The 12597-nt window shown below is 43.7% G+C and overlaps 1 pseudogene; it reads left to right on the top strand.

Moving 5' to 3' along the window:
- The first annotated feature begins 1241 nt into the window (after positions 1–1241).
- On the top strand, positions 1242–10711 carry LOC122490262 (annotated as a pseudogene).
- Positions 10712–12597: the final 1886 nt, after the last annotated feature.

Here is a 12597-nt window from a genome sequence, read left to right as displayed (position 1 = left end):
CTCTTTGAATTCTTACGTGCAACACCAATTTTCCACAATGACTAATAGCCAAGAGTGGTTGATCCATCAGCCCCGTGATTCCCAGGGCTCTGGAACGTGGCTGAATCTCCATTTGCCAGGCAGAGAGATTCTTTCCATTCCCTTACTGCCCGTCGGTCTTCAAGGCACAGAGAGGACTCTACTCCTGACAGGTACCTTGGTGGGTACAGGTAACCTTGCTTGAATGAACTCCTCAGAAACACCCGATAGCTTTGAGTTTCACTGTGCCCACCCATGTCCTGTAACACTTGGGAATTTCCTGGACTCATTCTTCCATACATTCCCACCCAAACTACACGCTAATGGAATAGGAGTGGAAATCAGCTACGAGTGCGGAGCGCCGTTCAGAATCGAATGGGAAAATTTTCTCAGCCTCAGGTAAATAAAAGTAAAAAGGCAGAGCGCTCTTTGAATTCTCCTGGAGACAAAAAAAAAAAAAAAATTAAAATGTTCTCTATGAGTTGCTCCAGGGCCCCGGGCAGGCATCCCCCCCTCCCCACCCCTTTTTAAAATAAGAGCTTGCCCTTCCCTGCACAGCCCTTTTAATACAAGTGAAAAAATTCCAAATTCCTCATTTGTTTAGCCTGAAAATCCCCTGCACATTCCCACAAACTACTTCCTTTTCTCTCTTTTTAGCAAGACTCCCCTCTCTCTCTTTAATGAAGAGAAGTTCAGAGGGTTTTTCCCATGAATAGATGGCAGGCACCTGGGAGTTATGAATTTTAAAGTGATCATTTTCTTTCAGCCATGCCGGACAATGGGCATCTCCTTTTGACTCACTTTCACAGCTTTGAGAGGCTCTCAGATCAGCCACATTCCAATCGGACTGGAGTCAGCTCGGAGCTGTGCTGGACCGCATCAAGGTCTCGCACAGAAAGACAGGGAGCAGATGGCCGGCCCGGCTCTCCTCCCCCCTTTCAGCGCGCAGAGGCAGGCAATGTGGGAAAGCGTTGGCCCGGCATTGCCCATTGATCCCTGAATAGAACCACCGCGGGCCACCAGCCTGTAGGTATGAACCTCTGTTAACAGATGGTGAGATCATTATGAGCAATTAATTCCTTTAATGTATCAGTGGGAACATGTTGGAAAGGATGACGCAAACACTCAGTGAATAGTGAGCTCCTCGCTCCTGGGGGAGTGAGCGAGCGGGTGCTACCTTGGGGGGCGGCTGGGAATCTCTCCCCAGGCTGCAAGGCCGCCTTATGGCTTGGGACGGGATCTGGGAACGGACTGCCCGGCACGGAGGTGTGGTTTTCATTAACTAATTGTGAATCCTTCCCTTCCTTCATGATGAATGCCAGATTTGTCTCTAGGTCATTTTTCTGTACAAGCACCATCCAGAAACAGAGACACAAACAAAAACGGTGCTTGTCAGTCAATCCGAGGTGCGCGGGGAATTATTTCACAGAATCCGGCAGAGAATCAGGTCATGGGGTCACTTTTGCTAAACACGATTTCAGTTGCGAAGGTTCGAAATTTCAAAGAAGGGTTTCTTTCAACACAGATGAAGCAGTGGTAATACTCCGTGCATCCCAGGGTTTGAGTCTGCAAACTGAATGTTTGGATGCATGATAAATGGGTAGATGAAAGGAGAGTCATTTTTAAAATATGAATTCGCAAACATAGTGAACTTGAGCAAATGACCCATGCAGCAAATTACGCCCCTTGCATCGGTGAGATAATTTTTAAATTCCGCAACAAGGTAAAAAGGATGGTCGGCGGCCATCTGGGAAAAATTGGCACCCTCTTCTTCAGGTATTACTCTGATTAGTAATCAATGAGATAATGGCGTTTTTACGTGTTTTTCCTACTTTTGGAAATAATATTTAGTCGTAGGGGTGTTTTTATTTTATAGGAAAAAGAAAAATCTACAGATGGTTGGGTAGCCCTTAGATTTTAAGAAGATAGAAAATACAGGAACAGGAAATACTGGCAACTATTCGCTTAATTCATATTTAAATGACACTTTTTGCTTGTAATTAAGACACTCAAGCAGTGTCTCTGTTCATGAAATTTACATAACTGTACAATAGCTTGCCTAAATGAACAGCAAATGGCAGTTAACCTTGAAGTGTATTATCTTAATTGAATAAATCTGGCTTTAATTCAATAAATTAAAAACAGAAATAATATCGCAAAAGACTTCTAAAAACAGACTTGCCATCACCCCCTAAATACAGACTGGTACTGTTTATAGTTGTGTTGGAATGCTCGGACATTTTCCAGTATGATTTTAGAACTCTAAAAGCATTCTGGGTACACATTTGCTATTTTTCCATCATTGTTTCCAAAGCAAATCAATGTCACTTTTTGGAAATCATTGATAACAGTATCTGAACCCTGAATCAGAACTCATAAGCCTGCTGATTTAAGATGATTCTTCGTCCGGGTTTCCACTGCCTCTACCTCCATGGGAAATTTGGTCTTCCTTTTTTTCCAATTCTTTATGACGGAGTGTCCTGTGACACACAGAAAAGACTAAACAGGGGGGAAGAGACTTCTTACATAGGAAAGAGACATTCCCACTACTTGTTCATTTAAATCAGATTCCCATGGGCTACACATGCCTTCAGCATCAGGGAAATGACAAAAATTGCTGAATTCTTTCTCCCAAAGTTTGTTGCATTAATCGGCAAAATTATGTTTCAGTGATTATACAGTTAAGGAGAAGAAATCATGCAATATGTTTTTATTTGCATGAAATAAGTTAATGAGGCACCACCTGTGCCTTGTATCAGTTTATGGGGGAAAAAGCAGGAGAACACAGGTGTTCCAAGAGCATCACGGTAGACTTCCTACATTAATTTAAAAACCCTAAAAGCATTTAGCAGCATCTACAGTGCATATTGCCAAGGAATAACCTATGCACACAGAGACGTGCATAAAAATTATTGTGAAGAAATTCCTGGTTTCTTGGCTAGCAAGGAAAAAAAAAGCCGTAATTCATTCTTTCCTTGTTCTCACAGTGTTTGCTATTATACCATCTGCAATATACAATGTACATGCTCAGCCATAACCCGTACGGCTGGAAAAGAAGCATTCACACTGTGAATTACCATTTTTCCCAGCATCTAGCTCTAGTCAAAGACAGCACAATAATAAACTAGAAGCTCCTTTGTCTGTTAAACATTGTTCTTCATTACTACATGAAAAGCAAATTGTCTTTGTATAGAGAAAGAGTGGCACATCAGCCATGGGAGTGGGGGGAAGGGCTTCGCCTCTCTCACTGACCACCTCGCAGACACAGAAGCCACTCATCTATCTTTCCCCACCGGCCCACCCAACTCTGCTTTCCAAATCATTTCATCGACAGGCACGTTGGGGAGAGATCCCTTGTTCAGTTGAGTGAGATGCTGGATTGGAGGCTCACAGGAAGCTTTTACCCTGAATAGCCTAACACTTACATCCACAGATTTCTTGTTTAAAAATCTCTTCGGTGTGTCCCTTTACAATGTTTGGGAGAAGTGAAGCTTATCAGAGATGCTCTTTTTCCTGTGGTTAAATATACTCCACGAGTTATTGTGCTCTTTGTATTGTTTTTGAGCTCCTAAGGGCCAAATGAGAAGACAGCCAACAAAGAAACAAAACATTTGGAGCAGCCGACTAGATAGATAGACAGATAGATAGATAGAAAACATATACCAAGTACATGAATACCAGCTACCATGAAAGTTAAGAAAATGTATAGATTAGACCAGAACCACCCATTCAAGGAAAGGGTCCTCATGATGAAATCAGTTACTTACAAGAGACTGATGATTTTCTCAGGGCTTTTTAAGTCTTTTGGATGTAATAAATTCCAACAAAACTTGCAACATCATAAGCTTGCTTGTGAAAACTTAGTTACTAAATTAAAAACTCAAAAATCTCTCCTCATAGGGAAGGCAATGGGCAAACCCAAGTTCTCGTTTTAAATCTCGAAGACGATTACCTCTTACTGACGTCTCGTATGACCCACAGTAGATCGTGGCCACAGTGTGTTGCTAGAGAGGTCTGCCAGGAGGGACTGAAGAAGGGGACCCTGCTAGACATGACGTGAGGAGTCAAAATCACGTCTGTTAACTCCACTCCACTGGACAGAGACCGGCTGGGTGAAACACCCTGCCTGAATATCAGTCCCAAAGTAGTTCAATTTGTGCATTTACTGTTCAAAAGAAGTTGAGATCTCATCAGAGACTGGTAAAAATCACTGGGGGGAGAATGTCCAGAATCAGCTTTGGACATAAAACAGCCGTTTCCGTATTGATGGGTTTTGCAGTCTAATTTTGAATGTGACTGCAAGTTTTTCTCTCTGGCAGACGGGAAAAATACCTGGCTCACTGAATCGTCATGAGGCTTTTAGGAAATCACATCATAAAATAACTACATTAGCTCTCCATAGTGTAGGCTCTCAATAAATGCCAGGTACCTTTTCAGGTGTAGATTAACACTTGATTTTCACTTAGGAGATGGGGCGCCTGGGTGGCTCAATGGGTTAAGCGTCCGACTTTGGCTCAGGTCATGATCTCACACTTCGTGAGTTTGAGCCCTGCGTGCTGAGAGCTCAGAGCCTGGAACCTGCTTCAGATCCCTCTCGCCATCTGCCCCTCCCCCACTCGCGCTCTGTCTCTCAAAAATGAACAAATGTTAAAAAAAAAAATTTTTTTTTAATTTCAGGAGAAAAAAGTACATAATTGCCAAGCAGCATATTCACATTTGTTCTCTCCTGAGGAGAGACACAACTTTTATTTTTAATGTGCAACACTTGAAATGGCAACTTGAGAAATTGTGAAATGTTTGCGGAGGTAATTGGGACAATCCTTCTCAACTCCGAAATTCCGTTATTCTCGAATGTTCTCGAATGTCTAAAGTTCCTGTGCTCAACCCAGAAATCAAGTCTGTTACCCTGGAGCTTGCAACCGTATCCCATCTAAAAAGAAACTCGCCTATGTATTTTTATCATGCATCACGTGACAGGGCTAGTTTTGACTTAGGCAGGCTCATTCTGTGTAAACAAGATACTGACATCATCAAGACACAGAGAGGAATAAACTGAGTCCACGGCCATGAGAAAGTGGTAAAAATACATGAGTCACATCAGAAACATCTGTCTTCAATCCCAAGTTAAGGACTTCCCAGGCTAAGGGGCAATTTGTGAATCATACGATCGACTCTCCCAATTCAAACATTGGCATTGGTCTTAATTCTACCGATACGTAAAAGGATAACTAATGATTTATCTTTTTTAATAATACTGCTTTTCCTTGTAAGTTTGCATACTGGTTTCCAAATGGTTACAACAAATACTTTTTTTTTAAATTTTCAGCTTGAATGCTTCCTTCTTAATTCAGAATGACATTTGTTCCTAAACTCATAACACAAAGTATTTACTAGTACTTCGTATAGTTGTGCCTTTGTTTTTTCCCTCTCAGGGAAAACATGTTGAACTTCCTGACTGCTACTCCTCAACATTTAGACCCTCCCTTTCCAGTATCCCTTTTCTTTCCTTCTCCACAGGCTCTTTCTCTATCATTTCAAACATACTCGGACCATCTCAGTTTGGGGTGGTACTTCCTCACTAAAGAGTGATTTTGCCTCTGGGAACTATTTAGCAACATCTAGAGACTATTTTGGTTGTCAAAACTCCATGCCATTGGCATCGAGTAGGTACAGACCAGGGATGCTGTTGAACATCCTACCATGCATAGGGCAGTCCCCTTGCCCACCCCACACAAAGAATTATCCAGCCCCAAATGTCCATTGTACCCAGGTTGAGAAGCCCTAGTCTAGAGGAGGAAAAAACCTGAGACCTAGTTTTATGTTATTTTGTGCCAGCTACTCCACTCCCAATCCTTTCCTCTTTGCTAACCTGTCTCAAAACCTCTCCCCTCTATCCATTTCCTATTACCCCCTTACTCCTTAATCATCTGCAATTTATTTTCCTTCTCTACAAGTCACGGCAACTGTTCTCTTCGGGGTCACTAACCTCCTTGCATGCTCGACCTCACAAGGCAATGAACACTTCCTGTCCTTTATTGGGACATCACTGTTGCACTTTGCTTGCTGACCACTTTCGCCATCGTATAACTCTCTCATTCCTTGGCACCATTGACAAAAATGGTCTACAAGTCTTAATCATTACATCTTCTTCTTCCTCTTCAGCATCATCATCATCAACAACATCTCCTCAATCGTCGCGACCACTCACACCTCATGCCTCGCTTCATTCCATTCTCCATTTAAATATCCTCCCCGCAAAGAGCCTTCCCTGCCTGCTCAACTCAAAGTAGCGTTATGGGATTTTCCTTTCTCCTTAACTTGCTTTGTTTTTTTATTATTACCTGATACTATATTATATGAATGTATAGTTGAGTTTGTACCTTGTGTCTCTTCACCGCATTCCTTTTCCCCAAAGAATATAAACTTGAGGACAGAGGAGGGACAGTGCTTGTTTTGTTCACTTCTATGTGATTAGCACCCGGCACTTAGCGACACATGCATATTTGTAGAATGCGTGACTGAATGAAATAATGGATGTGTGAATGAATGAGTGAATGAATGCATGAATAGTGGGGGGAAAACCCCAGACCTTCGAGTGCTTTCCACCTGCCAGCACTGTGCTTAGTGCAGTGTCTGATACTGGAGATTTTTTCTTAAAATTCTTTCCTATTGTTGTCTTCTAAGACATTGCCCTAGGCTGATTCTACTATTTCCATGGTCATTTCTCTGTCTCCTTTGATGCCTCCTCCCTCCTGCTGGGCCATTCCCTCCTCAAACGAGGGCCATCTCCTTATTCTGCTCCCTCCTTGACAGCATGTTCCAGTGTCCCACTTGAGTGACCCTGATAAGATTCTGTGTGTGGCACCACACATCTGTAGAACCAGTTGTATCATGGGGCATTCTGAGAACCCAAACATGTTCTAAGTCAATGCCGTTGCTGCTGAATGCATCTACAAAGTATGACATTGGCAGAGATCTTGAGGGAGGAAGAAGCCTTAAATATTTGGGAAAGTGGGGGGGCGGTGGGGGGACGGGCTGTATGCTGGAATAAGGAGACTGAAGGGTGTAACGCTGATAAAATACGGTGGTGAAGAAATTTTCATTGGAAGCCCCTTTATGGACATATAACTACATCTAATTTTCTAAGACATGTGGACAGAGAAATTAAAGATGAACTGAGGTCCCCTTCATGCCTAAAGTTCTGTGATTTACTAATCACAAGCACTGTGTCTAAATAAGGCACAGCCCGCTGTATTGTGCTCCAAGGATGTGTGTTTCTTTACGACTTGGAGGTTTGAGGCAGCCCTGGGTTGAGTAAGACTAAGCTGTCACTTTTCTACCAGTATTTGCTCGCTGCATGTCTCTGTGTCACATTTTGGTAATTTTTGAAATATTTCAAGTTTTTTCATTATTATTCTATCTGTGATGGTGATCTGTGATCGGTGATCTTTGACTTTACTATTGCAATTGTTCTGGGATTCTGTGATCTGTACCCATAGAAGACAGAGAACTTAACCAATAAATACTCTGTGTTCCAGCTGTTACACTGACCAGTCATCCCCCCATCTTTCTCCCTCCCTCTCTTCAGGCCTCTCTATTCCCTGAGACACCATGATGTCGAAATGAGGCCAGTTAAGGACCCAATGTGGGCTCTAAGTGTTCAAGTGAAGGGAAGAGTCACTTGTCTCTCACTTTAAATCAAAAGCTAGAAATGGTTAAGCTCAGTGAGGAAGGCATGGTGAAAGCCAAGACAGGCTGAAAACAAGGCCTCTTGTGCCAAACAGAGAACTTGTGAATGCAAAGGAGAAGTTCTTGAAGAAAACGAAAAGTGCTGCTCCCGTGAACACACGAATGATAAGAAAGGGAAACAGCCTTTTTGCTGATAAGGAGAAAGTCTGAGTGGTCTGGATAGAAGATCAAACCAGCCACAACATTCCCTTAAGCCAAAGCCTCATGCAGAGCAAGGCCCTGGATCTCTTCAGGTTGGGTGAGAGAGGTGAGGAAGCTGCGGAAGGAATGATTGAAGCCAGCAGAGGTTGGCTCATGAGGTTTAAGAAAGAAGCTGTCTCCATGACATCAAAGTTCACGGTGAAGCAGCAGGTGCTGATGTAGAAGCTGCAGCAAATTCTCCAGCAGATCTAGCTGAGGTAGTTAATGACGGTGGCTACACTAAACAACAAAAGTTTGGTTAATTTTTTTAATGTTTATTTACTTTTGAGAGGTTGGGGAGAGGGGCAGAGAGAGAGGGAGACACAGAATCCGAAGCAGGCTCCAGGCTCTGAGCTGTCAGCACCGAGCCCGACGCGGGGCTCGAACTCACGAACTATGAGATCATGATCTGAGCCGAAGCCGGATGCACAACCGACTGAGCCACCCAGGCGCCCCACAGGTTTTTAATGTAGATGAAATAGCCATCAACTGGAAGAAGATTACATGTAGGACTTTCATAGCTCGAGAGAAGTCAATGCCTGGCTTCAAAGCTTCATTGGACAGGCTGACTCTCTTGTAAGGAGCTAATGCAACTGTTGACTTTAAGCTGAAGCCAACGCTCGTCCACCATTCCAAAACTCCGAAGGCCCTTAGGAATGATGCTGGATCTACTCTGCCAGTGCTCTCTCTATAAATGGAACAATAAAGCCTAGATGACAGGACATTTGTTTACAACATGGTTTACTGAATTTTTTTTCAATATATGAAATTTATTGTCAAATTGGTTTCCATAAAACACCCAGTGCTCATCCCAAAAGGTGCCCTCCTCAATACCCATCACCCACCCTCCCCTCCCTCCCACCCCCCATCAACCCTCAGTTTGTTCTCGGTTTTTAAGAGTCTCTTATGCTTTGGCTCTCTCCCACTCTAACCTCTTTTTTTTTCCTTCCCCTGGTTTACTGAATATTTTAAGCCCACTGTTGAGACCTACTGCTCTGAGGAGGGAAAAAAAATCCCTTTCAAAATATCACTGCTCTTTGACAATGCACCTGCTCACCCAAGAGCTCTGATGGAGATGGACGAGATAAATGTTGTTTTCATGCCTACTGATGTAACATCCATTCTGGAGCTCATGGGTCAAGGAATAATTTTGACTTTCAAGCCTTATTTAAGAAATACATTTCATAGTGCTATAGCTTCCATAGACAGTGATTCCTCTCATGTATCTGGGCAAAGTAAATCGAAAACCTAAAAAGGACTCACCATTCTAGATTCCATTAAGAACATTCGTGAAGGGGCCAAAATGTCAACATGAACAGGAGTTTGGAAGAAGTGAATTGCAACCCTCATGGATGACTCTGAGGGGCTCAAGACTTCCATGGAGGAAGTCACTGTAGCTGTGGTGGAAACAGCGAAAGAACTAGAAGGGGAGCCTGAAGATGTGACTGACTTGTGCAATCTCATGATCAAACTTGAACAGATGAGGAGTTGCTTCCAATGGAGGAGCGAAGACAATGGTTTCTTGAGATGGAAACTACTCCTGGTGAAGACGCTGTGAAGATTATTGGGATGGCAACAGAAGATTTAGAACATTACATGAACTTAGTTGATAAAGCAGTGGCAAAGTTTGAGAGGATGAATTCCAATTCTGAAAGACGTTCTACGGGTAAAATGCTGTCAAACAGCACCACATGCCATGGAAAAAATGTTCCTAAACGGAAGATTCCCATGGATGTGACAACCTTCATTGTTGTCTTAACTTAAGAAATGGCCACCTCCATCCCAGCCTTCAGCAGCCACCATGCTGATCCACTGGCAGCCATTGACATGGAGGCAAGACCCTACCCCTGCACAAAAATTCTGAACGGCTGAAAGCTCAGATGACGGTTAGCATTTTTTTTTAGCAATAAAGCGTTTTAAATTAAGGGTGTACCTTTTTTCAACATGATGCTATTACACAATTAGTACAATGTAAGTGTAACTTTTATAAAATTCATTCGATTCGCTTTATTGCAATATTCACTTTATTGCGGCGGTCTGGAACTGAACCCACAATATCTCTGAGGTTGCCTGCACTAAAATAAATAGATGAGAATGAATGCAATAAAACGCGTGCATACTGTTGATGGAACAGACTCAAGCGTGCTGCTGGTCATTCTCCGAATCAGTTCTGCGCCCTTTCCTGGCCGGCTCTGTGCCCGAGGCTGACTCCCGGCCTCACCGCCCATTCCGGCACCAGCTGTAAATGGGAGGACGTGAGGAGGGAAAGTGGGGCCGGTTTGCCTTGTTCCCTCCTGCGTTGCCATCAGGAGGACAGCTCCTTACTGGGCCCAGGCGACCCCTCCTCCCTCCAGGCCCAGGAATGGGCACAGCTTCCCCTACTGCCAGCTTCTGGAAGTCTCCGCATCCCTCTCGTCCCCCGTCAGTGCCACAGCTGGCAAACCGAGTACAGCCTCTTCACCTGCACCACTTGGGATGAAGTGTCTCCAGCTGGAATCTTGTCCCTTATCTCCTCTTGTGCGTATGTGAGTTAGATATTTTTCTGTGTATATACAAATTGTGTGAGCATAACTGTCCATTCTCTTTTCTTTAAATTTCTTTAATCTTGCTGGTTTCTTTATTTTTAGATTATTCTCCATTGCTGACATACTAACTTAAAGTAACTCATATCTATATTGTGGTGTGTGTGTGTGTGTGTGTGTGTGTTTGTCATCAAGGGAAAACTTTTATTTTAGGGTGTCTGGCTGGCTCAGTCGGTGGAGCGTGTGACTCTTGATCTTGGATTTCTGAGTTCAAGCCCCATGTTGGATGTAGAGTTTCCTTAAAAATAAAAATCTTAAAAAAAAAAAAACAAAAATGTTTAACTGTATGGGAGTTGAAAACATTCAAACAAACAATATCTTAAATAAAACAAAAAAAATTTTCAATGAAAAAAATGAGTTGCAAAATTTAAACTCCCCTAAATTAATCTATGAACTTAGAGCTAATCTAACTGAAATATTATGACCTTCTAATGGAGTGATCTTATTATTTAGGTTTTTTTCCCAATTAAAAAAAATCAAGTCATTCAGGAAAATATTAAATTCTTGTACAGAGTTCTAATACATGTTCATGTATCTGAAAATGACACACAAAAATGCTGATGCCATACAAAAATGGTCTTTATTGTTTTAAATCTCAGTATGCGTGCCAAATTTTAATGATGGATAAAGTAATAGTGGACTTTTTATTTAAATCAAAATACAATACTTACATTCTCTAATTCTGCAGTGTCCAATGATGTGAAAATAATGTATTCACGAGAATTATATCAAACGAATCTTTATTTGAAAAACACTATCCCAAAATTGTGTTATATCTACTTGAATAAGAACGACCGTAGCAGCAATTAAATGACAGCAACTAAACCAAGAAGAGATCAGTGAAAACGACTGTGAAGACAGAAAACACTTGCAGACGCGCCGAGGCTGTGGGTGACCAGGACCCGGCTGCCGTGGGCCGGGCCACACCTGCAGGGGAGCCTCGATCCCTGAGCCCTCAGCACGTGACCCTCCTCTTCCCTGGGGGGCTGGTGGCCCAGGGGACCCCCGGACACTTGCGGGCCTCTGTGGGCTGTGAGCGGAGCACCGGGGGCCGACGGGCCACTTGGGAAAGGCTGGGAGTCAGACGTGGCGTTGGCCAGCATTTGCTTGTGGCGATCCTTTCCTTCTCTCAGCTCCTCGAGGTTCCTCCAGTCAACACAGCTGCCGTCCAGCTTTCTCCAGCTGTGTCCTCAGGGAAGAGGATTTATTTGTTTGGGGAGAGAGGAGAGTGGGGGAGGGGCAGAGAGAGAGGGAGAGAGAGATTCCCAGGCAGGCTCCACACTGTCAGTGCAGAGCCTGAGGCGGGGCTCAGTCTCCTGGACCAGGAGGTCACGACCTGAGCCGGAACCAAGGGTCAGACGCTCAACCAACTGAGCCACCCAGGCGCCCACGGATCTCTTTCGGTTGGAGGCAGTGCTTCTCTCCATTCTTTGCCCATGTCTTCGGCCGTCTTCCTCTAGAGGCTGGGAATCTGATTTGTGCAGTTCGTGCTTCTACACACGCTGGGAAGTTTCTTCTCGACTCCCAAGCAGCCTGTTTCCTCCTCAAACAACTGTCTGTGACGTTGCACGATGTGTTCCTGATGTAATCCAGGCAGAATTGGAAGCTTCAGCTTCAACCGCAGAATCTCACCTTCAAGCTGTGAATTTTCACGCTACAAAGGTGCTTCTTCGGTTTGGAGTCTTGTTATTTGTCCTGCGAGCTGTTCATTTGTTTGTTTTCCTTCCCACAGTTGTCTGGCTATTTCTTGATTTTCCTCTTTGTACGTTGAAGGGACACCCTGAAGTCAGTATCGTCGATGACACTCTTAAGATCAACTACTGACCGGTGGATGGGGCCATTGCCATCTTCTCTTTTGCTTGACTGCCCCTCTCTCTAAGGAGATCAGAGAAGGGGAAGGTCGTCAGCAGGTTTTCAGCCTTTGATATCAACTGGCTGAGTTTCTCCCTCGAGACCTGCCGCATCCCTGCGTTCGGCTGCTCCAGCCCTTCTCTCTCCTCCTCCTTTTCCTGGACTCTCTGCCTCCATCTTGCAACTTCTTGTTTGGACGGTTCTGGACTTTCCTTCA

The sequence above is a fragment of the Prionailurus bengalensis genome, chromosome B2, assembly GCF_016509475.1.
Source record: "Prionailurus bengalensis isolate Pbe53 chromosome B2, Fcat_Pben_1.1_paternal_pri, whole genome shotgun sequence".
Classification (NCBI taxonomy): Eukaryota; Metazoa; Chordata; class Mammalia; order Carnivora; family Felidae; genus Prionailurus; species Prionailurus bengalensis.
The sequence above is the reverse complement of the archived record's forward strand: the minus strand, read 5'-3'. Positions and strand labels throughout refer to the sequence as shown.